The sequence below is a fragment of the Spermophilus citellus genome (genome assembly GCF_964194105.1).
Source record: "Spermophilus citellus genome assembly, contig: SCAFFOLD_180, whole genome shotgun sequence".
Classification (NCBI taxonomy): domain Eukaryota; kingdom Metazoa; phylum Chordata; class Mammalia; order Rodentia; family Sciuridae; genus Spermophilus; species Spermophilus citellus.
The window spans coordinates 155503-181981 of NW_027672918.1; the positions used below are offsets into that span (position 1 = coordinate 155503).

The 26479-nt window shown below is 39.7% G+C and overlaps 1 pseudogene across 1 annotated transcript in view; it reads right to left on the reverse strand.

The window, feature by feature from the left end:
- Nucleotides 1-501: 501 nt before the first annotated feature.
- LOC308640360 (vinculin-like) overlaps nucleotides 502-26479 on the reverse strand; it is a 50526-nt pseudogene continuing 24548 nt past the window's right edge. The window contains exons 10-21 of the transcript in view: nucleotides 23874-24063; nucleotides 22038-22237; nucleotides 20454-20582; nucleotides 16348-16497; nucleotides 13988-14096; nucleotides 12566-12868; nucleotides 11304-11428; nucleotides 9685-9870; nucleotides 6649-6852; nucleotides 4440-4643; nucleotides 3973-4077; nucleotides 502-648 (exon numbers count right to left, since the gene is read on the reverse strand). The product of the transcript in view is annotated as a vinculin-like (transcript). The remainder of the gene's footprint in view (nucleotides 649-3972; nucleotides 4078-4439; nucleotides 4644-6648; nucleotides 6853-9684; nucleotides 9871-11303; nucleotides 11429-12565; nucleotides 12869-13987; nucleotides 14097-16347; nucleotides 16498-20453; nucleotides 20583-22037; nucleotides 22238-23873; nucleotides 24064-26479) is intronic.

Genomic DNA, 26479 nt, shown 5'->3' on the forward strand with positions numbered 1-26479 from the left:
CCTATATGTTGGGGCTCCCAAAGGCTACCTTTTCCTGCAGCAGCAAAGCTCACTTCTGAAAAGGACCCAGGTAGTACAACCCAGGGCAGGCGGGGTCAGCAGCAACATGGAAAGCCCAAACAATTTTTTGGAAGCAGAGATTTTCTTAACTGGCTGGTGAAAAGGAAACGAGGGAAATGTCCCCTAGGGTGTCTGGCTAGTGTTTTCACTCTTAAATTCTGAGCTTATGTGAAGTCCATGGGCTAAAAACCCAGTCCACCTATTGAGACAGAGTATACATGAGTTTAACTGTGTTTGAGAATACAGAATTTATATGGAGACATATTTCACAGTGTCCATGACAAAGAGTATAAATGTTTCGTAATGTGAAGAGACCCCATTCCTTTCTGATATGTCAGGCTGGGATGTGGCTTTCAACCCCCAGCAACTCCAGATGGCTTCTGGAACTTGGATTATTCTTTTCAGTAGGGGTTTCCGTACCAGCCAGGTTTGGCTGGGTACCTACTGGTACCAGGGAATCTTTCTGACCCAGCGCAGTGTAAATCCAGCATCTGTTCAAATTTTGATTGAAGCAGCTTCTGCTTCTCTTACAGTCTCCTTCACGGACTGCATGAGGTTCTGGGCATTGTGAACTAGCATCTCTGTGGCCTGTCAAGAAAGAAGAACTCTCCATTACAGTAGTCCCTGATGCAATCCTGTCTCCAAAATAGGGTTAAGCTAAGAATGGACTACAACCATTCCCTGTACTCACTTTCATCACTGATGGATTAGCTGTATTAACCAAAAAGGACCCCAAACTAGACTATCATGATCTTGTACTGTGCCTTCAGATGGCGTATAGTCTGTACCTCTTGATCTTCAAGTTATTCCTCCCCCTCCAGACTCTTGATATTTATCCCCTCTACCTGGAATAATCTTCCCCTAGGTAAATGTTGGTTTTCCCTCCCATGTCCTTCAGATCTTTTAGCTCAACTGTCACCACAGTGAGGCCTTCCTTTCTCCCATTATTTTACATCACAAACCACCTCCCAACTTGCAATAGTCCTCACCTCCAATTCTTTCATTTTTTTCCATAGAATCCATCATCACTCGTTGAAACATTTTAAGTTTTATCTAGATTATTGTGCTCTGAGATAGGTTGTTTGTCCATACAAAATTTAAGTTCCATAATGGAGGACAGATTTTTGTCATGTTTTTTGTTTGTTTTGTTGAGTTTTTTTGTTTTGCTTTTGTAAAAGGGATTGAACCCAGGGGTGCTTAACCACTGAGCCACATCCCCAGCCCTTTTTCATGTTTTATTTAGAGACACAGGGTCTCACTGAGTTGCTTAGGGCCTCACTAAGTTGCTGGGGCTGGCTTTGAACTTGCAGTCCTCCTGCCTCAGTCTCCCAAGTTGCTGGGATTACAGGTGTGCGCCATCACACCCAGCCCTGGTTGTGTGTGTGTGTGTGTGCGCGCGTGGCACCAAGGATTGAACCCAAGGCCTTGCACATGCTAAGCAAGCGCTGAGCTACATCCTCAGCCCCTTTTGTCAGTTTTTGTTCACAGTTGTTCTCCAGTTCTTGGCACATTCGGAGGCATTTCATAAATATTCAATTAATGAATAAACCAACCACCTGATCAATCTATGGAAATCCAAAGTTTATCTTCCAAACACAACGATATAGGAATGGAATGTTGGTACTCTGCTCACATAAAGTCAGAAACCTTAATGATTGTTTAGCTGAGTTAAGAATAACTATTTAAATGGAGGTTGTGGGTTCTCCCGAGAAAAATGTTCATGTGTATTAAATTTATGCATGAAACTTCAGAGGGATCACAGTTCTGGGAGAAATAACTATGGGCTTGAATTTCTGATTAGTAAATCTTTGCACTTATCAACAAAAGGACTTAGGAGCAGAGAGGTCTAGAGATTGCCATCCAAACTTTCATCCTGACAGAGTCAGGATGAAAACTCATGACCTCTCACTTATAGTCGTGTATTTATTCCATTCTACCACACTGTCATTTTCTACCTTTTTTCCCTGGATTTTTTTTGGGGGGGTGCGTGGGTTCAATTGGGAATTGAATTCAGGAATGCTCTACCACTGAGCTACAACCCTGGCCCTTTTTATTTTTTTCTCTTGTAACAGGGTCTCACTAAGTTGTTGGGCTGGCCTGGAACTCATGATCCTCCTGCCTCAGCCTCTCAAGTAGCTGGGATTACAGGCATATGCCACCACACCTGGACTACTAGACAGTTTAATGGAACAGAGTAGATATTCCCAAGACAAATTTTTGTTGGTTAAATGAATAAGACCTGAATCTCTCAAAACTTATCCTTATTTCTCCAATTTTTCCCACCTTTAGGCAGAAGAGATCACATGACAGGAAAACAGCCCAATGCCCAAATGCTACCTAGAATATATGAGAGTTAGGGGTGAAGATCCAGTTCCCTTGTTTTGGGAGAAGAGAAGGTTAGGTGAGAGCTGTTGGATTAGAATATGGTAGTGGAAGCAGCAATAATGAAACCAAGAAAAGTAGCCTTCTTGTATCTTCTACAGTGCTCCTACCCTCTGTTTACTGGCCTAGAAACCTAAATTATTTGTGAGTTCTCCAAGAGGAAGGATTGTGTCTTTTTGTTCTGTTTTGCTTTTGGTACTGGGGATTAGACCCAGGGATACTCTACCCTAGCCCTTTTTACTTTTTATTTTGACACAGAGTCTCACTGAGTTGCTGTGGGCCTTGCTGAGTTGCTGAGGCTGGCCCTAAACTTATAATCCTCCTACCTCAGCCTCCCAAACTGGTGGGATTACAGGCATGCGCCACCATGCCTGGCAACATGGTGTCTCTTATTTTCTTAACTCCCAAACCACCTGATATATATTGCCTCATACTCCATGTATGAGCGCTGTCTGGGCAGTCCAACAAAGATGTATTCCTCATCAAAAGAAGAAAAGGGGAATGTGGCTCACAGCAGGATCTTCCAGAGGGGAAATAAGAAGAGGAAGGGGTGCTCAAATGAGGATGGATTGTTTTGTTTTAGGTACTGGGGATTAAATCCAGAGGCACTCTATCAGAGCCATACCCCCCAGCCCTTTTTATTTTGAGACAGGGTCTTAATAAATTGCTGAGGTTGGTCTTAAATCTTGCTATCCTCCTGCCTCAGCCTCCTGAGCTTCTGGGATTACAGGCACCCACCACCAATCCCAGCAAATGAGAGTTTTCTGAAAGATCTGGGCCACAGTTCCACAACGGAGAGAAACAGGACAAACTGTTAAGAACAACCCTCCCCCCATCGTTCTTTCTCTGTGAGAAGACTAAAGAAAATGCAAAAGAAGCACCACCTTGAGCTGTCACTTAAGTCTCAGAACAGGCCTAACCACCTCATACTCCTGCACACTCTGCATGATTCATTCCCCCAAGGCTGTAAAATCACCCGAAGGCAGACAGTCTTCTCTCCAGCCAAAAAAGACAGAGTGCGTGGGAGTGGACAGGCAGCAGAAGCCTTAAAAGAGCCAAGCCTTTTGTAGGAGAGAAAAGAACTGAGTAGAAGCCTAACTGGCACAGATTCATGGTGCTACCTCAACCGTTTAACCTCCCTATGCCTCATTTTCCCATCTGCAAAGTAACACGTTGCCCAAGTGCTTTACTTTCAATCCCAAATTTCTTTTTTTTTAATTATATTTTTTAGTTGTAGATGGACACAATACCTTTATTTGATTTATTTACTTTGTATGTGGTGCTGAGGATCGAACTCGGTGCCTCACTCGTGCCAGGCAAGCACTGTACCACTGAGCCACAATCCCAACCCCCCAGTCCCAAATTTCTGATGCAGCTCTATAACAAAAGACTCTCCTCCTGAGAAAGTGAGTCATAAGACTCCATCCCCCATGCTGAATATTTCATTCAGAGCTAAAATGTCTTTAAAACAGAATTAAAGTGAATAGCACAGAAGCTGCTAGCAAGAAACCAAAAGCCGCAAATACATACCTGCTCAGATTCCTCGTCACTGATGTTGGTCCAGCCCAGCATGGTGGCCTTTACAGTAGACAGGATTTTGAGCTGGGTGCTTATAGTTGGGATTCGCTCACATACCTAAAGAGAAAGTTTAATTTGGTACGTGTCCATATTTGTCTTGCCCACACGTTCCTCAAGGCGAGGACTTCCACTTCTTTACTTCCAATGGCTAGCATGCAGAAGGCACTCAAATTACAACAAAACACTTTTTTTCTTCCTGGGGTTAGTCCAGTCCCTTTATACAGAAGCCAACACATTCACATTCTTTCCTTTGACTAAGAAATAAAACTTTCTTGAGTCTGTCTTTCCCAAACTCCCCTTTTTTCCATTTCCCCTACTCACCCAGTTTTCTCTCTGCTGCTCTCTCCCTCATTATCCTCATATTCCTCCCAACTCTCCCCACCCAACCTGCCAAACACACACCCTCTTTTCCCAGGTACCTGTAAGAGGTTGGTTCTAATCCGCTTATCTGTGTACTGCTTGGCAACTTCCTTGGCCAACCGAGTCACTTCATCTGAAGCCTTGGCAATGTCCTTGGCACACTGAATGAGTGCCCGCTTGGTACCACTGCCCCCTCTTACCAGCCGAGACATCTCAGCCATCAGCAGAGCCATGCGCTTTGCTGCTGCAATGATATCATTGCCCTAGAGAGAAGCAAACATACAGTGTGAGCTCTGCCCACACTCTGCCAAGTTAAGGAAGGAGCAGAAAAACAGGAGAGGAGAGAGCCTGCTGCTCTAGCAGCCCTCTGGAAGGATGAGAAGAAGATTAAAAGGACGGTTCATGAATGACATGGATAGCACTGGAGAAACAGAGAAGGATGAGGCAGGACACTTGATCAGAGACAGACAGAGAATCTCCTGACTGAAAAAGGAAGACCTGGATATAAGTCAGAAAGGGCAACATGTGCACTGCAGGCATAGCACTGAACAAGCACTTAAGCATCTCCAGGTTAATAGGGTCAATAAAATGGGGCCATGGCCAAGGAGTTGGTGAAACAGGCATTTTCATTCTGTAATAGGAGAAAAAGCAGTAGAACTGGCCAGAGAGGAAAAATACAGAGGAGCCTTTCCAGATGCTGAAATCATCCTCTTCATCCTTACCCTGGCTGCAAATAGCAGCCAAAATTCTCACTACTTCACTAGAATGTAAAACCTAAAGTAACTATTCACAGCTGGTGAAAGGGGAGCATAATTTTCTGATCCAATATGCTCTTGCCTTTCCTCAAGTGTCTCATTTGTCCTGTCAGCCTGAAATATAACATCATTTTAATCTTTCACATGTAAAAACATCAAGAATCAATTGTTCAGCCCCTTCAGTTAAAGTGAAGCCTCCAATTAATGGAATCTTCAGCTAAGAGGATGCTGGAGAAGGAATCAGAACCCCATTCTATTTAACAGCAGTTTATTTTAGATTTGGCATTTGGTTCACTAAAACCTTCATGGGTCATAATAAAGATATATACAAGTAATTTATTTTACGCCCATAAAACAACCTAAAATCACAGCAACTACATTATTTTCAAAAGGCCAGGCCCCACTCATTTCTCCCCTCTTGCTTTTCAATTTATAAACAATGCAGTGAGGCATATGCAAATCATGCCACTACAGGGTGCTCTGTGAGAGACTTCTACAGACACCATGAAATGGCTAATTGTTTATGCTGGTAGGTGTGTGATGTCTCAGGCAGTAAACTGAGGTTGAAGAGAACACATACAGGAAGAAGCCAGGAGGTGAGGGTATATTAGATGAGGCCCTCTGAACCACCTTTTCCAGCACAGACCTAGAATCATTCCAAATTTCAAGACTTTGGTTAGGAAATAGTGTAGCGCCAGGGTTAGTTGTTATCCATCACTCTTCAAATCTTTCTTCTTGCAACATGCCACCTTCAAAGGAAATAACGTGACCAGTACCAACCCCTTTTTTCCCCAAACTAGCTTTGGTTCAGTCCCAAAACCTCAGCTAAGAGGATGCTGGAGAAGGAAACAGAAACCCCATTCTAATTAATAGCAGTTTATTTTAGATTTGGCATTTGGTTCACTAAATCCCCTCTGTTGCTATCTATCCCTCCTCCCACTGAGAAACCTGAACAAGCAGTCAGTGACGTCCCTTCCAAGTGGGCTCCCATCAAGGCCAACATCTGCCACACAGGAAAGTGCAAGGGAGCAAGTAGTCCTCCCCACAGACCCTGCAATATAAAGCTGCTTCTCACCCTGATAAATAAGCCTGAACCATCCATCAGTGAGCAGTCAGGGGCAGGAGGTAGGGGCCAAAGCTCAATGGTCAGGCCAGGGGACCTCTTAATGGTGGAGAATGATTCCTGACCTAGAAGTCATTGAGAGGTGCATCCACAGCTTCTCAAGAGATTTAAAGTTGAGCAAGGGCCACAAAGTTGGTAAGAAAAAGAATCCTTTCAAAAAGTGACCCCATTTCTCTTCATCTCCCAAACATAAGTGCAATCCAATTAATCTGGCATTAGCAGACCTACCAAACTTGTGAAGCCAGTCCTAACAACAAGGTGCAGACAAACAGATACCCACCCTGCTCAGACTCACAGGACCCGCACAGATCATGAGTGATGCAATGTGTCAAGGCTGCACATGGCCAGATGCATTTGGAGCAGTCCCCAACTGGGAGTGCTAATCAGTACCTTACTAGACCACTTGGTAGCTTCCCGGTGCAAGGACTGAGCCGCGGCTAGAATGGGCTGGTTGACAGGCTGATTGGATGGCATTAACAGTAGCTCAGGTTCGTAATCGTCTTCCATGTCAGAGGGGACAAAGAACCCAACAGCATCAACCACATCTGCCTCAGCTACAACTCCTATACCCACCTCAGCAGCTGGGATACCCGGCTTTGTCGATGGCGGGAAGGATGAGAAACAGGGATAGTGTTAGTACGAGCAGTAGGACTTGGGAAACTGAGTTTTAGCTAGTTTAGTAACCAAAGCTTGCCTAGGATGGGAAAGAAAATGGCATACTCCAGGAGCTAGAGGAACCAGGGTCCACAGAAGGGGGAACTCCAGCAGCACTCAGCCCAAGTCACCCTGTGGTGAAGGAAGAAAAGGGTCTTGCTCTACTAGCAAAGGGTTTCCAGAGATATTTATATTAAGAAAGCAAGTTATATTTTTTATACACTTAACTACTAAAATTAAACTTGACACATGTAATTCTCATGTCAGAACAATTTTGAGGAGCAAAACCCAATTGTAGTTTATTACCTTTAAAAGGAATTAGAAGGGAAAAGTAAATACAGCCACACAAGTTGCTTTGAACAGAAGAAAATGAACACTTTTCTGGATTGTATGGTCACAACATTGTTCTGGGACACAAGAAGTGACAGGTCAGCTCTGCAGCTAAAAGATCCAAAATTTAAAACAATATGTCAAAGGTAAGAAACACCAAACCAGGAAAGAAGTAGGAAATCAATGATGGGTGAAGAGGATTCATTAAGTACCCCTCAATGGTCCGGCTATAGGAACCCCAAGAAAATACCCTGTCTGGATTGCAGGGAAAACCACGTTCACGCAGGCACACACACACTCACTCACTCTCTCGCTCTCGCTCTCCCACCCCCCAAAGTCTTTAGAGAGAAAGCTTCCACAATATCTTATTACATCTGTTTCTAATACCAACCTCAAAAGCTTCTCCTTAAATACAACCTAAATCTCTCTCCTATTGCAAAATAGATTCTTTCATCTCAAACTTGACTTATCTAATTCACAGATTGGACAACACATGGACTTGACCAATGAATGAGGCTCAGCTCAGAAGACCCTCACAGGAGCCCAAAATGGGTGCCTATGAAAAGAATAGGGACCATGAGAGGAAGAACATGAATTTAGTAACAGAGGTGGGTACTGTAAGAGATCAAGGGAAGAGACGGGGGGATCAGATGCTGAAAAACAGGTTGAGGGGAAAAGAAAACAAAATGAATTGCTTCAATGAAGTCAAACCATTCACATGAAGGACAGTGACCACAGGTCCTATACATCAAGCATCTGTAACCAAAAGGAAGTAGGAGTTTGTATGGAATTATATTTGAGATTGCTATCAATCTTTATACATAAAGTACCAATCAACTTATATATAAAATCTGTCTCACCAAAAGGTGAAAATTAAGTTGGAGGATTCAGGGCCAAAAAGGGGTCCAGGTACCATCTAAATCCTTTCACCTAAACTCTGTCTCAACAAGACTCAACCCCATTCTGTAGTGAGCAGAAAGGCTAACTCACTGCAGCTAGGGATGAGTGACAAAGTATAAAAAGACAAACAGATTGACACACACACAAATACATATTCCTCCCCAACACATACACCGTTCAAGTTGTTCCTGACTTCACATAACTCAAAGTCGGCAAACCCCTAATGCTTAGACCTCAGGAGACACTCAGACCTCAAGTTTTCTGGTCACAAATGGCAGAGTGGGGAAAATATGTAGGCCAGTACTGTCGGCCCCTTTTATGTTTTATCTTCATAATTTATTAATATTTTGTTTCACTGTACAATGTATCTAAATTTAATGAAATTTCCATTTCCTTTGAGTAAAATCAACCCTCACTGTCACATTCCTCACTCTCTTTATACACAAGGGAATCTACCACACGGTCAACAGGGTATGCATGCCCCAGTTGGAAAGCTATCATTATAAATAATTGCACAGATCAAGTCCAACACTTACAAAGTCTTCATTCCTTCTTAGAACCTGAATGCACAGATAAGCATTTTGAAAAACACAGTTAAAAACCAAAGTTAAGGGCTAGGTGTAGCTCAATGCTAAAGTGCTTGCCTAGCATGCACAAAGCCCAGAGTTCAATCCCCAGCACCACAAAAACAAAACAAAGCAAAAACCAAGATTAATTTCCCAGCCTGAAAAAAAAATAATAATCCAAGGTCAGCTACAGGTGTAGGCAGTCCTGGGGACTACATTCAATGTAAAAGTTAAAAGACAGAAGGATATGAAAATAATAAAGGTAAATAGATAGTGAAAATAAAGATCTAGGATTAAACTAGAAACAGTTTAGAACTAAGAACTATATTTCATTGCTCTTATCTAGAAAAGCTACCACTCATTATCATATAGGAGGAAACAGGTAAGTTATTCATGGGGCATAACTGCTGCGGCATCCAAGTTTTCATCCCCCACATTAACATTTACACTGAGCTGGAGTGAGCCTGGAGCTGTCTAGAGTTGAGAGGTAGAATGATTCTGAGAAAAGACAAAGCACACGGCTTCTAACACCAATCTATCCGCTTCTAATGTGAATGCAAACATTTCATCTAGTTGTAGCACAGCCCACAAAAGACAGTTTGGTATTTGGAGATCCAACAATTAACAATGGAACATCTAAAAACATTTTAAAAGAAAGATAAGCAAATTCTAAAAGACCCTAAATATCCAGGGTCAGTGCAGCTGACATTCTAATGGACAAAGAAGAAAGGAACCTTCTTCTCAAACCACAGGCATCCCAAATTTCATTTGAGCTGCAAGAAGGAGAAACTATCAAACACCAGAAATATCTCACTAAATCACAGGTAATGGCAGGAACATGCTATTGGCAACACAGGAACCAAAGCAGAGGGAGAGAGTGACTCCATCTGGACTCTTCTTCCTGGGCTTTGTGCATAGTTCTTCATCTTTTTCTCAAAAGACATCCTTTCTTGACAAGAAGAGCTTCATTACTTACCTTGCTGGACCATTTGCGAGCTTCATCATGGAGCTGCCTGGCAGCCATCATCATTGGCTGATTAATCACCTCCCCGGCTTTCTGCTCAGGAAACTCTTCATCCTTTTCCTCTGGTGGTGGGGGCCTGGGTGGAGGGACCTCACCCTCAGGCAGAGGTGGTTTGGGAGGAGCAAGCTCATCTGTTAGCTAAGAAAGAGAATAAACAGGTTTGTAAGTAAAATCCTAGGAACTACTCCCCCTTAAGATTTTTTCCTTTCCTCTAAAAAGCATCTCTAGAAAAGCCACCCACATTGACTTCAAATAAGACCACCCACACTGAGCCACAAGGACCACCTGCTGCAATCTCAACAGAAGCATTTTTTTTCACTCTACAAATAGCTAACAGTTACTGTGTTGGTCATATCCCAGAGGGGCATACACAACACTACGGGATCAAGGATTCTCAAAGATGATCCCCACACAAGATTGAAGTTCTGGGTTCTAGGTCAAGTTCTATGAAGGGGCAGCTGAAAGGCAAATAACTTCTCACTTAGGCCTTAGGTTCTTCATCTCTCAAATTACCTTTAAGATCCTGATTCCTTTTTTATAACCTTTTTAGTGAACCTACTTGTTGTTTTGTTTTTTAAATTAGAAGAACTTTTATTAATTTATTTTGTGGTGCTGGAGATTGAACCCTGGGCCTTGTGCATGCTAGGAAAGCATTCTACTACTGAGCCACAGCCCCAGTCCAAGATCCTGATTCTGAAAGTCATGACTACCTAATGTCATGAATATCTCCCTCTGTCTGCCCCAACCACTCACCAAGAGCTCAAGTGGGGGGGGGGTGGAAAAAAATCAAAGAACTGTTGGAGATTAGGGAAGCAATATTTACTTCTCAGTTATGAGCACAATGATCCAATTCTGTCTTTGACCAACTTAACATATTCTACTGATATTAAATATGGGAAAATAAGTCAAAGAAATAAATAAATTACTGTTTTGATAAATTATTCCCTATATCAAGGTATTCCCAATAATGTGAGTTGGAGTAAGTATCTAAATATAATCACTATTTCTATTTCTTGGATTTGTATTTGCAAGATATTGCACATTGAACTTGCTGCTAAACCATGGATTCAAGGTACTTTGATACTCCTCGCCAGTATCAAATGATTTTAAACTAAGGTTTGATAAAACTTTTTTAGAAAAGCATATATTACTTTTTTCTAACAAGAAAAAATAACGGTCAAGTAAAGGAAAGAACCTATACAAGATTCTAAACACCATTAGCAATTGGGAACACATGAAATTTCCTCCTCACAAGCTGTACAAGGATTTTACCATAGCTCACTACCTCATCATTCATTACATCCACACTTACCAAAGCCAGCTTCTCTGTTCCAGGCACACCCCATCACAGGAGGCCAATAGCACAGATACCTACCAACCCATATATAAGCACTGGATTTTGACTCTACTAAATTTGGGGATAAAAATCAAGATAAGCCTCTGACTTAAGTTCAAGTAAAAGCTAAACCAAGCCACTTGATTCTTAAAATCTAAAATACAGTTTACTTCTCTCTCGTTACATTCTCAACATCCTGCTGCTCAACACTCCCCATCTCTCTGAATTTACTTACTCGGAGCTGTTCAAGGTCAGGTGGAGGAGGTGGGAAGTCAGGTTCCTGAGGTTGGAAGGCTTCTCTGACCTTGGCCACAGCTCCCAGGATCCAATATCCAGAGTCCAGGAAGCTCTTTTGCAGGCCTAAACAAAAGATACTCTCATTTTCAGCTGGGTAGGTCAGTGCCCCAAAGCACTGTCTGTCTAGCAAAAGAACTGGTTTCTATCAACAAAAGCTGAATGTGAAGCTGCCAGTAAGCATCGTAGGCAGTGGCTAAAGGGGAAGGGAGATAGGGTAAGTCAGATGCCCTGAGGCCTGAAAAGAGTAGGAAGTCTCATAAACCAGCTGTTCCTATAGTGTTCAGCGTGCCTGCTCACTGGACAACAAACAAGTAATCAAGAGATTCTTGGGCATGAACACTCTGGCCTCAGGTGGTACCCATCACCTCTCTGATGATGACACAGTCAAGAGTTATCTGCTCAATGCAGAATGTGGGACATGTCAGTTTCAGATTGGGCATACATTCCCCAGAGTACTTCCCACCTTTCTCCCTACTCCTTTGCTCTATTTGGCATTCAGCATGTTAGCCATTTATGCTGAGCTGGAATTCAGGAATCTTCAAAATATGAGAAACTCCAATTAGTGAACCAACTATGTCCTTTATGATGGTGGGTTAAGAACATCAGAAAGATTCTGCCTGAGTCAGGGGTGGATAAACCAGCGCTTCCTTTCCACTCTCTCACTGGATTCTACTCACAAATGAGAATAGAAATATTGGGTGTTCAAAACAGGAAGGAATTCAGATGATTCCAACCAAAGGAGTGGCTCCAATTACACTCTCCTTCAGTGATACTGAAAATATGATCAAAATTCAGCTGATAAAAACCCAGATTCTTTAGGGCCTAAGAGACGAGAGGTTAACTTTAGCCCTCCATATTTGACAGAAAAATAAAATGCTTTATAGAGAAAAATACACAAGAAGTTACAACAGTATTATATAAGCTTATAAACATAAGCTTATATATTATATATATGGCAAACTGATTAGTCATCTTTTGAGAAATTTTCAAAATAATGATTGAACAGGGTTAAGAACTGTTTAGCCAGACAACATTAAGAAAGCATAGTGAAGCTGAACCAGTATATCTACACACCTGCCAATACTGCAGAGGTGTGGACAGAAAATGATTAGCCTAGTATTCTCAGACTAAGTGTGTGTAGACTTTGTATGTGGCGGTTGTGAGGTGCACCTTATCTCACCACCATGCTTTGTTGCTTACCAGGGTCAGAAATGTTTCCAGCCACAGCCTTTGCATCCATCACCATAGGGGAGATTGTTTTGCTCAATTCATCAGAGGCAGCTTTCACAGCCTCATGGGACTTGGGATCCTCAGAGTTCTCCACCTCCCTCTTCGCCACCAGCAGGATTCAGTTGGCCCGACGAGCAATGCTTGTTGCCCCAGCAACCAGCATCTGAGGTTGAATGTTGGCCATGGCTACCTTACACTTGTCCAGATCTTTTTTAATTGCTTCTTCAGAAGCATCCAACAGAGATTTGGTATCAATGGCTTCGTCCACCAGCCCTGTCAAGAGACCAAAAATGGAATTTAATTTCTGTTTTAGAAGAATAAGAGACTCCAAAATATTCATTTCTATTTGTTTCTCATAATAAACTACAATACTCTATCTTTCAGCTAAAAGTTATCCCTACACAACCGTAAGCTTCCAGGTAAACACCACTGAAGAAAAAAGTGAAGACACAGTCAGGTAGGCTATATGGATTTGCAATATTTATACCAACCGTGGTCGCTGGTCTTGTATCCACCACAGACAACCAGAAATGCAAAGACATCAGGAGGAAACCAAGATCATGTCTGAAACCTTCACCACATCACCACATTATCTGTTAATAACATTTTCTCTCTTCCCGTCTCACTCCCAAGCCATCTGTTGGTTGTTGGCAGCATGCAGTGCCCAAGATGAGCCACGCAGAGGATTCCAATAACCCTAAAAGCCTGTTTCTTGTTTCTGTTACCTCTCTTCAGACACTGCGGGAGCTCCACTTTCATCTCTGGCTGCTATAGACCCCTGTCAGCGGGTTCTGCAGGGACAACGAAGAGCCTACACTCTTCATTTCGTCCCTTCTCTCCTATCTCACCCTCCACAGAGAATGAAGAAGATTCAGAAGTGCTACTTGCTACTTCAGTCGTACAGACACGGGTTTGTTGGTGGTTGGTTTCTTCTGTTCTTTTCTTAAACTACGTAGTTGATAAGTTGAAGGAAACTCTGAGACAAGTTCTATTAAATAGTAGCTATTGTGGTTCCTTGAAATGTGAACCCACTGAAAATGACAGGGACACCCACTGTATCCACGAACACCGCCTCCTAGCCTCTGAAACTGAACTCTGCCTCAGACTGGGCAAAGACACTATTCAAAGTGAAGATAGGAGCTGTAACAATAAACATCACAATGGGAGGGTGGCACTGAAATAAAAGAGACTCAAACAATCTCTCTTCAGACAAAGTTGCAAGGCTTGAATGAGAAGCTGCCACTGCTCAGCAGCCTTAATCAGGGCCAAGAACACTGTTGAGCACATGACTGTCCCTTTATCCAATTATAGCTGAGTAATAGAACCAGTCCCTCTTGGGGCTCTCAGAACTCATTCCTCATGGATCAGACAAGAACTTTACAAAAACTCTACCTGTCATTTTTTCAACATTATCAATCCACTGGTTCTTCATGGTTTCAAAATGTTCATAAGCTGCTTGATTTCCAGGGTTCCTCAGTAAGATGCGAGCAGCTGAGATGACCTGACAATGACAAAACAACTTTTCAACACCAGCAGAGTACCCTCATACTCAAATTACAAATCTGCAATGAAGCCTTCTCCTCTTCACCAAGAGATGGCACCATAAAGCCAAAAACTGACAGGTCTCTTTAGGGTGAACACACTAGGTTTGGCTCCCCAGAGTAGACTCTTTGCATAGAGGGGGAAAAATGTCAATGGCCGTGTGTGTGTGTGTGTGTGTGTGTGTGTGTGTGTGTAATGAAACCCAGGACCTTATGCATGCCAGGTAAGCACTCTACTACAGGCCACAGCCATAGCTCCTATAGTCTGATTTTAAGGAAATAAGAAAATTACAAAGTGCTTTCACATCCATTTCTTACTTAATCCTGACAACAACAACCTGTGCAATATCTCACTTTGCAGATGCAAAAACCAACACTCAGAAAATTTAAGTGGGTTGGGGCTGAGGCTGTGGCTCAGAGGTGGAGTGCTCACCTAGCATGTGTGAGGGCCTGGGTTCGATCCTCAGCACCACATAAAAATAAATAAAATAAATATATTGTGTCTGATTACTACTAAAAATAAGTATTAAGAAAAAAAAATTGTTTAGAAAAGAAAAGAAAATTTAAGTGGGTTGCTCAAGAGGTCCTGACTAGTCAGTGACAGTTTTGGGGATAGAAGGAAATAACATAAGTATCTGGTAAAATATAGGCTATACATGCATATGTTTACTCCCAAGAGCAATCCATTAGATTTGTTAGTTTCATTTTTCTAAAGTGAGAAAACCAAGCTTCAAGGTCTTAGAGGATTCAAGTTTGGTTCTCATTTTTTCCAAAGTTAGTAACTTTTACACAATACCTTTATTTTATTTATTTATTTTTATGTGGTGCTGAGGATTGAACCCAGTGCCTCACACGTGCAAGGCAAATGCTGTACCACTGAGCCACAACCCCCGTCTCTAAAGTTAGTAACTTAAAGCCTAGTTTTCTTTTTCTCTTTTTTAGAAATCTGTTCTATACTCAAAGTTTGTTTTATGTTCCATTTTTATGGAGTTTTTCAAGAAAGTTAGACATATATGTATTTTATGATTTTTTTAATTGGATGAATGTAATCTTTCAGGAAGGTCTAATTTGTGGTGGGCATGTAGTTCAGTGGTAGAATACTTGCCTAGCACATGCAAAGCTCTGGGTTTGATCTCCAGCACCACAAATATGGAGAGAAGGAGACAGAATGTATGAATTTAATTTGCTAACATGTGACATAGGCAAAAGCTGAATAATTAATAAGATATGCTCTCTTCCCACAAGTTCCTATGAAATTCAGTATTATAGATTTATAAAGCCTAATATGGTTCCCTGTGTATTTCAAGCCCTTAATAAATATCTGCTGAATAAATGAATGAAAAAAAATAAATTTTCTATAATCTGAATAGAAGTTGCACAAACATCAAGCTAAATCACATTGAACTGATTTTTAAAGAAAATCTATTACCTGTTACGACTTTAATTCCTGTGCAATTTTTTTTTCTTTTTTTCTCAATTTTCTTTGCTCCCAAATGTACTAGCTATACTTTGATTATATAATTCATTGTACACCTTGGTTATACAATTAAGTAAAAAAAAGAAAACACACTATGGAAACAACTAGGCTTTTTTTTCTTTTCGTTTTTAATTCCCTCAAAGAGATGTCAGGGAAAAGATATGAACTCTAAAATATAAGCAAACTAACCTCTCAAGATCATCTAAGAATTTTCCTAACTATATATGTGTGTTCATTAGAAGAGCTGCTTTACTAGTTTTTTCTACTTCTATTTTGGGGGAGTGGGCAGGGAAGCACTGGGCTTTAAGCCAAGAGGATTTACCACTGAGCTTTTTACTTCCCCAGCCCTTTTTACTTTTTATTTTGAGACAAGGTCTCACTAAGTTGCCTAGGGTCTCACTAAGTTGCTAAGGCTGGCCTCAAATTTGCAATTCTCCTGCCTCAGCCTCCCCAGTTGCTGGAATTACAGGTATGTTTCACCACACCCAGCTTTATTTTTACTTTCAAAACTAATATATGGCCATTATTTAAAAATTCAAACAATACATAAATGTATAAAGTTAAAAGTCCCATAAAATACTAATTCTAGAAATCACTAAGTTTTAAATTATGAATATTTTTTAATGTGATCATACAGTTGGTATTCACAATTGTATAGAAAGTGTTCTGTAATTAACTTTCTTTACTGAACACTGTATAATGAGTATTGAAATAAAGAGCAAGCAAAACTCAACCTGGGGTGTGAGTTCTCGAGCAGTCTTCACTGATGCCTGAATGCCTTCCACTGTTGATTTATTAGTGGTACCAACAGCAGCTGCCTTCTCTGCTGTAGCTCCAAGCCTTCCTGAATGGTTTTCAAAGTTTGCTGCCCTCTCATCAAATACCTTGAGGAAAATACAAAGACATTAAGAATATTTATTTCATGAAAAGTTGTGCTCCAAGTTCTGCTGTCATGTATAACTAATTAAAATAAAAAGAAGATTTATTTCAATAAAATGGCTCAGGCCACCTAAGAAAAACTCCTTCTTTAAAGCAAATGTAACACCTTCTCTAATGAAGATGTTAAGAGATGACATCACACTACTGCTGAAACTATAGTCAAATGCAAAATCTTGACCACAATATACCTCCTCAGAGATTTAGCCTTAGCCACAAGCATCCTGTATACACACTACACACACAAACACACATGCACGCACGCACACGTGCATCCCTAAAGATAAAGACTAAGGCCAGTTTCCAAAAGGTTTATCCTCTAATCTGAAGAAGACATACAAACCTACTCAGCTACTATAGGTAGTTGAAAGCATCACAAGTTTAGGACTAAAAGTCCTAAACTGAGTTCTAGCTTCCAAAAAAAAGTATCCCTCATATATCCCATTACCATTAATGTTGTAAAAACTCTTCCCTTGACCTTCATAGAAAAAAATGAAACCTGGTGCTCATACTCTGGACCTGACATAGGGTAAGGATAGATGACTTTTATTAATCCCAAATGCAAAATTATCTACTTATTTGTTATTCAGCTCTCAAATTATAAAAAGTTAACTTTTCCTTCAATGTGAATACCATGCAAGGTTATATACCACAAATAGGGCTATTTAACCTACTTGAAATGACAAGTTCTTCCATCATTTATTTGGATAACGTTTTTAGAAGTGACACTTGAAAAAGCAAGGCATACCAAATAGCACTGGGTCAGGCTTACATTATGCACAGAGATGTCAGGAACTCCCTACAGAATACATCCTCTTTATTTACCTCCTCCTGAGGGTCTGCCCACCCAGTTCAAATTCAAGGCAGATAATCTCTAAAGGTTTCTTGGCTCAAACAAGTTCCGATCTCATTGCCAATGTTCTGGGATTTATGTGGGGTTTTTTTTTGGGGGGGGGCGGGAGGGTTGTTCTTGTTTTTGTTAAATTTTTGAGACAGTCTTGCTAAATTGATCTTGAACTTGCAATCCTCCTGCCTTAGCTTCCTGTTTTGCTGGGACTACAGGCCTATACCACCATACCCAGCCTACGTCTATCCTCTTGAGTCTCTTTCCTATCCTGGTCTCTTGGTTAGAATTAGTTTTCTAAATTCCTGCCATTTCATGCTCAAAACTTCTGCCTGAAATCTCTGATCTCCTAGTCCCCTTTTCCTGGTCTCAGTCCTTGTTTCTTTTTCTTTCTTTCTTTTATTATTATTATTATTTTTTTAGTGTTTTATTTTTTGGTGGTGGTGGTACTGGGTATTGAACACAAAGCCTTGCACATCCTATGCTAGGCAAGTGCTCTATCACTGAACTGCAGCTGGGAATACAGGCATGAGCCACTACAACTGGCTCAACCCTTGTTTGTGTATACATGATGCTAGTGGCTAAGGCTAAACTTATGAGGAGGTATATTGTGGCCAAGATTTTGCATTTGACTATATTTTCAGCAGTAGTTTGATGTCATCTCTTAACATCTTCATTAGAGAAGTTGCTATATTTACTTTTTAAAGGAGAAGTTTTTCCTAGCCGGCCTGAGCCATTTTATTGAAATAAATAACTGGTCTTTTGGCATCTCCTCCCAAACCATATATCATGCTCCCTCTGATTTAACTGACTGCTTAGTATAATTTTCTTGGCACTCAACCAAAGTTTACTGACCATCTACTACATAACAAATTTTGGGATAGGTGCTGAAGATACCAAAGTAAATGAAACAATATCTGCATCTTAAGGAGATCACAGCCTAGTGGGGGGAAAAGAGCCAATAGATACTTGCAACATGGTATTCTATGTGCAAAAATAGAGCTATACACTGATATTAATGGAGCAAAGGAAAAGGTAATTAACTCTCCAGGAAGTAAAGCATAATAAAGAGGGAAAAGGTAGAAAAAAAGAAGGGGTAGACAAAACAAAGACATAGAAAGGGCAGAATATTCAAGAAACTACAAGCAACTATGTATTTCTGGGGCATAAACTGAGAATCAAGGGTTTGTAGGAAATTGACATAGAAAGGATATTAAAAGCCAGATCAGAGAGCTCCGTTTTTATCCTATGTTGAAGATAAGTCTCACTGATGCATTTAACCAGGAGAACAGCAGGATCAGATTTGGTTTTGTTTTTAATTGGTGGGCTAGTGACAGATTCAAAGAAGACAAGTCAGAGTTATGCAGGCATGCAGGAAGTGAGGAATAAACATCAGAATCAGAGCTGTGAGAATACCAATGGAAAACAGAAAGGATTTAAGATATATTTGTGAGATCAACTTAAGATGCCTGAGTTATTTATTGATATGAGAAGATGGGGAGAAGGAAAGTCCATGGTGACATGCAAATTACCAAGGGATAACAGAAGGTCAACATATGCTGAGGAACTAATGAAGCATCTAGCTGGAAAGGATGAGCAAATAGTTGGATCTACTAGTCCAAAAATCAAAGAAGGCTGGAACAAAAGAGTAGCAAATCCTCCTAGCCTGAGGAGACCATGAATTGAACTGCCTAGTAATTGAGGCCAGAGAAAGAAAATAGGCGTCAGTAGCAAATAAGAATAACACAAACCTTCACCTTTGGATTAGTTTGCCTGACCCAAAAATCTCTTCTTTGCTGCCAATACTATAAAGGCTGAAAAACCAAATACTTGCTTTGCCAGATTCTTTTGCAGCTGAGGTAACCATGCAACAGAGTTCTAAACAAGGAGACATAAGTGAAGGTATCCTGGAGGATTTCTGGGAAAGCCTTTACTTTCTTTCATTCAGCATTAACTGTGTGTCAGGTATTACACTAGGAACTGGCAATAAAGCAATGACAAAATGAAGTCTCTGCCCACATGGAGCTTTCGTGCTAATTTGAGTGACACAGACAATAAAAATAAACTATATCAAATGTTGATAAATGCTATAGAGAAAAGTAAGATAAGGAGATAAAGAAATCCCTGGGATTGGAGTTGCTATTTTAGGTAGTAATCCAAAAATGATATTTCAATAGAAAACTGAAGAAAGTGAGTGAAAAATAAAATCTGTGGGGAAAACAAGTGCAAAGGCCTCAAGCTTAGAACATATACAAAAGAAGCTTTGTTCTCATAGAGAGGAATATGCAGAGGGAGAATAATAATACCAACATGAATTCAGAAAAGTAGACAAGGAACCAGATTCAGTGGTGTGATGAAGCCATTTTTACCAAATATGTAAAATATGCCTATCTCTTCCCAACTTTGCTTTCAATGACTTCATGTTACAACAGCCATGCTGGGAGTATTTACATCATGAATTCTACAAACATTACAAGTCAGATTTTTTTGTTTTTCATTTTACTGGAGAGTTGGTTTACCAGCACATCACTGGCCTTACTGTTCACTGTAAGGACTCTGATTTCACTTTGGGACAGGGAGAAACTACTGGAAGGTTTAGAGTAGAATAATGACATCAAATGATTTAAAATGCCTGTCCTGATTTCTGTGTTGAGAACAAAATGTCCTAATAAACAGTTGAAACTGGAGTACCCCAATTCCTTATATCTTCCTGCCTTGAACATGACACCTGGGGCAGTAAAAGTCATCACATACCCTAAGGAAAAGACCAAAAAAACCATAAGAGATGCCAGTTTTCATGATTTTTAGCTTCTGAATCAAGCAAGGCCAGAGCTACCTACTTCCATGTTTCTTGTGATGTCACTAAACTTTCTGATGGTCAAGTCTTCTACTGTTTGCAATTAAAAACCTTCATAACTAATATACTTCGTGGATTAAAAGATCCCCCTCTACTCTTCCACCTACAACTTCCCAGCCACTGCTGCTTGTGTACCCTGTAACAACATTTTACCTTTACAAAGAGTTGCCCAACAGAAGAAATGGAAGCTCTTAGATACCTACCTCTTCCCTATTGGGTGCATCAGGAGGGGCAGTAGCCGCCACTGCCAATAGCTTGATGGGAGTTGTGGTATCACTGAAAACAACTGACACCTCCTGAGTCATAGCCTCCTGCATCCTGGCTTTCAGATCCTTAAAAAATAAAAATTTATTTTATTTTTTATTGTTTAAAAATGAAAATTTCCAGCAACATCCCCAAAGCATATATGTTAATGTCCTTATTTCACTAAAATATTCATTCTCTGAGTTTAATTCAATAAATATTTATTAATATCTGTGTACAAAACACTGAGCTAGCACAGGTCAAAATTATGAATCATATCCTCTAAGAGATTAATGTTTAGTGAAACAGATAGGACCCCCAAGGAATTTTACTTTTTTTATTGGTGGGAGAGGAGGACTTACTGAGGATTAAAATTAAGGGGTGCTTTAACTGAGCTCCATCCTCAGTTCTTTTTAATTTTTTTTTTATGTATTTAGTTGTAGATGGACATAACACCCTTCCTTATTTATTTATTTACTTACTTACTTACTTACTTACTTATTTAATGTGGTGCTGAGGATGAAACCCAGTGCCTCACACACACCAGGCAAGCGCTCTAAAACTGAGCCACAACCCTAGCCCAGTTCTTTTTAATTTTGAGACAGGGTCTCACTAAATTGCTGAGGCTAGTCCCAAACTTGCCGTTCTCTGCCTCAGTCTCCTGTAGCTGGGGTTACAGGCATGTGCCATTGCACCTAGCACTTTTGCTTCTTTTCTTGGTGGTCTTCATGAAATGACACTGAAAATCATGGGGTTGAGCCCAAAAAGGTCTTGAGTTCTTGAAGACAGAATTCCTCACTGTTCCCACTGCTGGAGAGGCCTGATGATGACCATGGTAACTATCTGGTGGATGCAATGTTAAATTTCTAAGCAATTTATTATTTTAGGAAGTACTAAATCAAGAACGGGAAATTAAGAAATCTCAAAAACAAAGTATATATGTATAGATTTCTTAACATGAGTCTAAAAAAGAGCATTCTTAGAAGTCACATGCTCTTTTTCATAGTTATTTCACTTAGTCCAAGTTAAGTTTTCTCAATTTATACAAAGAAATCCCCATCACCCCATTTTTCAAGGTAGGTGACAAATACTGACTGGTGATACTGGAGATGATTTTAGGTGTTATGTAGACAAATTATTTTAATAATTATGTATTTCTTTTTAAAATAGTAGGGAAAAAAATACAACCAGCTCATCAAGCATAAGATTTCAGAATTATTACAAGGTTTTTTTTAATTTAAGTTTTAAAAAGAAGTCCATTTTAAGAAAAATGTTAAATAAATAAAAGTACAAGTGAAACATGAACAGAGCAAAATTCATAAAAGAGTTCATTGAGTGAAATTTGGAAAACAACTTAAGTCATTACCACACACTGGTGAGCTTTTTCCTAATAATTAGCTCTAGATTTCCTTATATCTTTGGTCATACTCTTTGTTTTTCTAAACTCCAGAAATTATGTATTTTTAATTATTTTCTCTCCCATCCATCATTTTTTAGTAATGATAAGCATAAAACGACTAATGACATGTGCTCCTAAATTCTACCTTTAAGGAGTCTTGGAGCTGTGATGCAAGTGCTCTGGCCTGAGGACTTTCCCCTTCCCCTCTGGCAGCCAGGTCAGCCAGCTGAGCTGTCAACTGGTCCACACGGTCACACTTGGCAAGAAGATCTTGACGATAAGGCCCCATCATGACATTAGCCAGACGATGTCCTTCAGCCACAAGCCCCCGGATGGCAGCCTGACCTGGATCAAGAAGAAAACACTAAAACTCACATAGACCTAGAAACGGTAACCACAATGGCATTCCAGTTGTTTGTTTTTTAAATAATATTTTGTAGAGTGATCGTTTCCAGACAAAAGAAAACATTTTGGAAATACAAAAAAGCATAAGTAAGAACAGATAAATTATGCTTTCTTCCAAAGGGGGGGGTTTGCAGAGGATTGAAGCCAGGCCTTCATACATGCTAAGTACAGGCTGTATGCCACTAAACCACATCACCAGCCCCTATATGTTAACTTTTATTCTTTTTTTTTTCTTTCTTTCTTTTTGTGGTCTTCAAGATCCAACTTGGGGCCTTATACATGCTACGTAAGGGCTTTATCACTGAGCTACACCCCAAGCCCAACTTTTGTTCCCTGATTCTTTTCTTTAACCCAAGTGTTTTCCCACTTAACTAAATATCTTTTAAAAACATGATCTAGTAGTAGCAGATGTAGTTCACTGGTAGAGCCTTGCCTAGCATGTGCAAGGCCCTGGGTCTGAATCCCAGCACTGCAAACAGTAACAAACACAATCTAAAAATCTATGTAGCATTTTATCATATTGACATACTTAGTATTAAACATTCAAACTATTAACAAATATTCTTGTTTTGACTCCTTAGAAAAAAATTATTTCTTAGGAAAAATTCCTACAACTTGAATTGCTGAGTCAATAAATATGAACTTTTTAAAAGTTTTTGACATAATACCAAACCTATAAAGTCTATACTAATTTATTCCTATATCTGTAAGATATGTGCCTGCCCAATTCCTTAGCCCCTTATTGACACTAGACATCACCAATTTAAAAATTTATCTGTTGATCCAACAAATATGGCAAATGGAGTAAATAGATCTTTCAGCTTTAGCAGACTTGCTATCACAAAATAAATTTTTACAAAACCATTCTTAAAATATCCCCAAAGTCAAAATTTTAAGTTAAAAATTTTTCAGGTTGATTGTGTGATGAAAGAGACTTCAAACTAAAATAATGTTAAGTGCCTTTCACTATTTTCAAAAATTATATTTATCTGGATACTTGGCAAGGACTGTGAACACAGAAATACTATAAAATAGAAGTATACATAGAACTGATATTAATTCAAATTTTCACTTTTGATATGAATATCTCTCCTGTGTGTGTGTGCACATGTGTGTGCATGTGCACATGTGCACAAATGCATGTGTCCATTTTGGGGAAAAGAAGGGGGATTATATTGGGGATTGGGGGCCTCTTATATGTTACACTATGTAACACTCTACCACTGAGCACTTTTTTGTTTTGTTTTGTTTGGGTTTTGAGACAGGGTCTCACTAAGTTACTGAGGCTGGCCTTGAATTTGTAATCCTCCTACCTCAGCCTCCCAAGTTGCTGGGATTACAGGTGGGCACCACCATTCCTTGCTGCTATGAGTATTCTTCTATTTGCATATATCAAAATCATTCTTTCTTTAATGCTTCTTTGATAAATCATAGGGATTATATTGGCTATATTTGGAAATGGAAACACACTGAAAAATGCCTGACTCACCAATGACTGAAGAACCCTTTCAGCACCTTATTACAAATGTTACAAGACCCCTATCAACAACCTGCTTATTTGTGCTAAGGTCCTTACCGACTCCCCGGTCATCCACTGTAGGATTATGAATCCATCGCTGTGCTTGCTCGATTTTGCCCTCAAGGTGGACAGCTGCTTTGGCAGGTCTGCTGTTTGCCACAGCCCTGTTGGTTTTGGTCTGCAGGTTCTGAAGGGCCGTGGCCACCTGTTTGGCCAATGCTCGAGCCTCCGGGGAATCTCCTTTCCCCTTACAGAGAAAAGAACAGCCATTCTGTTAAAACAGACTGTTTACATTGAGATGACTTCGTTGCTAATGAAAATGGTAATGAGATGACAAATTGCTAATGATTATTATTAACTTTGATTGAAAATAGTGGCTTATTTGGATCTTAAATAAGAAATTATTAATTTAAATTCAAAATTTTTGTCCTGGTTAAGGCATTAATTGTGAGTTTGAGTCAATTTAACCCAACCAAGTTCAATCATTTGGTTACCTGAGCTCAATCAAAAACCAGTCTGCCAGTCCTGAAAACACTAGTTACTCGTGGAACTAGAAGTGCTTAGATAGCCATATTTGCTGATGTTGTAGTAGTAGCAGTAGTAATAGTAGTTGAAGTAGTTATAGTAGAACCAGCAATACTATCTTTTGAGTCCTAATCCTGCAAGGTTACTGTTGCAATCACATTTCTTTTATTATCTTATCCTCGCCAAAACTCTATAAGATAAATACCAATATTATTTTTTTTTTTAAAAAAAGAGACACAAAGTTAAAAAACTTGTCATACTTACTTTGATGGAGTCAGTCAGGGTTCAAACATGGCTCTCTGACTTTAGAATGCTCACTATTAAAAGTATTATCTGTGTTACCTTATGTCATTACTAATAATACCCAATGATTGAACTGAGTGGTTATTTAACTCAAAGACAACTAACCATTGTCAGTAAACCATTGACTCAATTGGTTCTCAAAGTATAGTATAAATAAAAGTCATCTGGAGGGCTGGGGATATTAGCTCATTGGTAGAGTGCTTACCTTGTATGCACTAAGGCCCTGGGTTCAATCCCCAGCACCCCCCAAAAAAGAGTCATCTGGGATCTAACTTTAAATACAGATAATGACCACCATCAAAAGAGATTCTGATTAAGTATGTCTGGTGATGGAGTCCACATTTTTAAACAACCTCAGATAATCCTTGGTCCATGCTGCAAAAACATCACATGGCCAACCTGTGGTAGGATCTGGAGCTAAAAATTTATTTTAAGTCTGGGCCATGGTAGGTCAAAGCCAGAAAAAGAACCTCCAAATAAATAAAGACAGCACCCAGAGTTCAGCAGACTTAGAAGACACGATAGAGCTTCCAGGATGCTAAGAGGTAGAGGGAGGCGCTTTTAGTTATCTAAAAAAATCTAATAAGGTATAGCCACAGTTCAAGCTGTTAGATTCTATTAGATACCTTTATATATTTTCAATAATCATCCACCTTTTTACTTGAGCTAGTTCCTTGCAACCAAGGAACCTCAACAGAGTATCAACACAAAAATTAAAAGACAACCACAAAATTATGTCACAATGAGCAATAACTACCTATTAAAACCTATTCCAAAGATTTCAGATTCTTACCAAGAAAATATAAAGAATTTGATTAATTTTATGTATCAAGGGCTGGATATATAGCTCAATAATAGAGTGCTCACTATTAAAAGTACTATCTGCCTAGCATGTGTGAGGCCTTGAATTCAATTCCCAGCAACAAAAACCCAACATTTTTTACATATCAGACTACTCAGGCATAGAAAAGTAACCTTAAGACTAATCTCACCTGTAAAAATATTAACCCATCTGCTTAAAAGATACTTTTTAAGAGTTCCTTTATAATTTTAAGATTTTATAGCCTTCCCCATGACAAAACTAGACAAAGAAGTTATTTGCCATGTTCTGATCATGGCTACTCCTATGCTTGGAGGTTATGTATATGTATGTTATAATAAGTGTAATAATGGCACAAGTGACCACACATGAAGATCTACTGTTACCACTCTACCATTAATTATCTCTTCATCACTCAGAAACATTAATGAGTGCCTACTATGTATATAGACTTGTATTAGCTCCCAAAATACAGTTTCTCCATTTGAGTATTTTAAAATCTAATAAATTATAAACAGTGGGCACAGTGATATGCACCTATAATTCCAGTGACTCAGATTGGGAGGTGGGGCTGAGGCAGGAAGATAGCAAGATTGAGGCCAGCCTTAGTGAGACTTCTAATTTAGCAAGACTCAATATCAACTTAAAACTAAAAAGGACTGGGCTGGGGCTATAGCTCAGTGGCAGAGAACTTGCTTGGCATGCGTGAGGCACTGGGTTCAATCCTCAGTACCATATAAAAATAAACAAATAAAATAAAAACATTGTGTCCATCTACAACTACAAAAAAAATTTAAATAATATAAAAAGGACTAAAGATAGAGAACACCCCGGGGTTCAATCTCCAGTACAAAAAAAAAAAAAAAGTAACACATTATTTTAATGAATTAACATTGAACAAAAGACCTTTGTGAACATTATATTTTAAAATTGGTAAATTACCATTTTTCCTGACACACAATCAAGATTTGGGGCATAAGACAATGGTGTTCAAATGACTGACCTTGATATATAA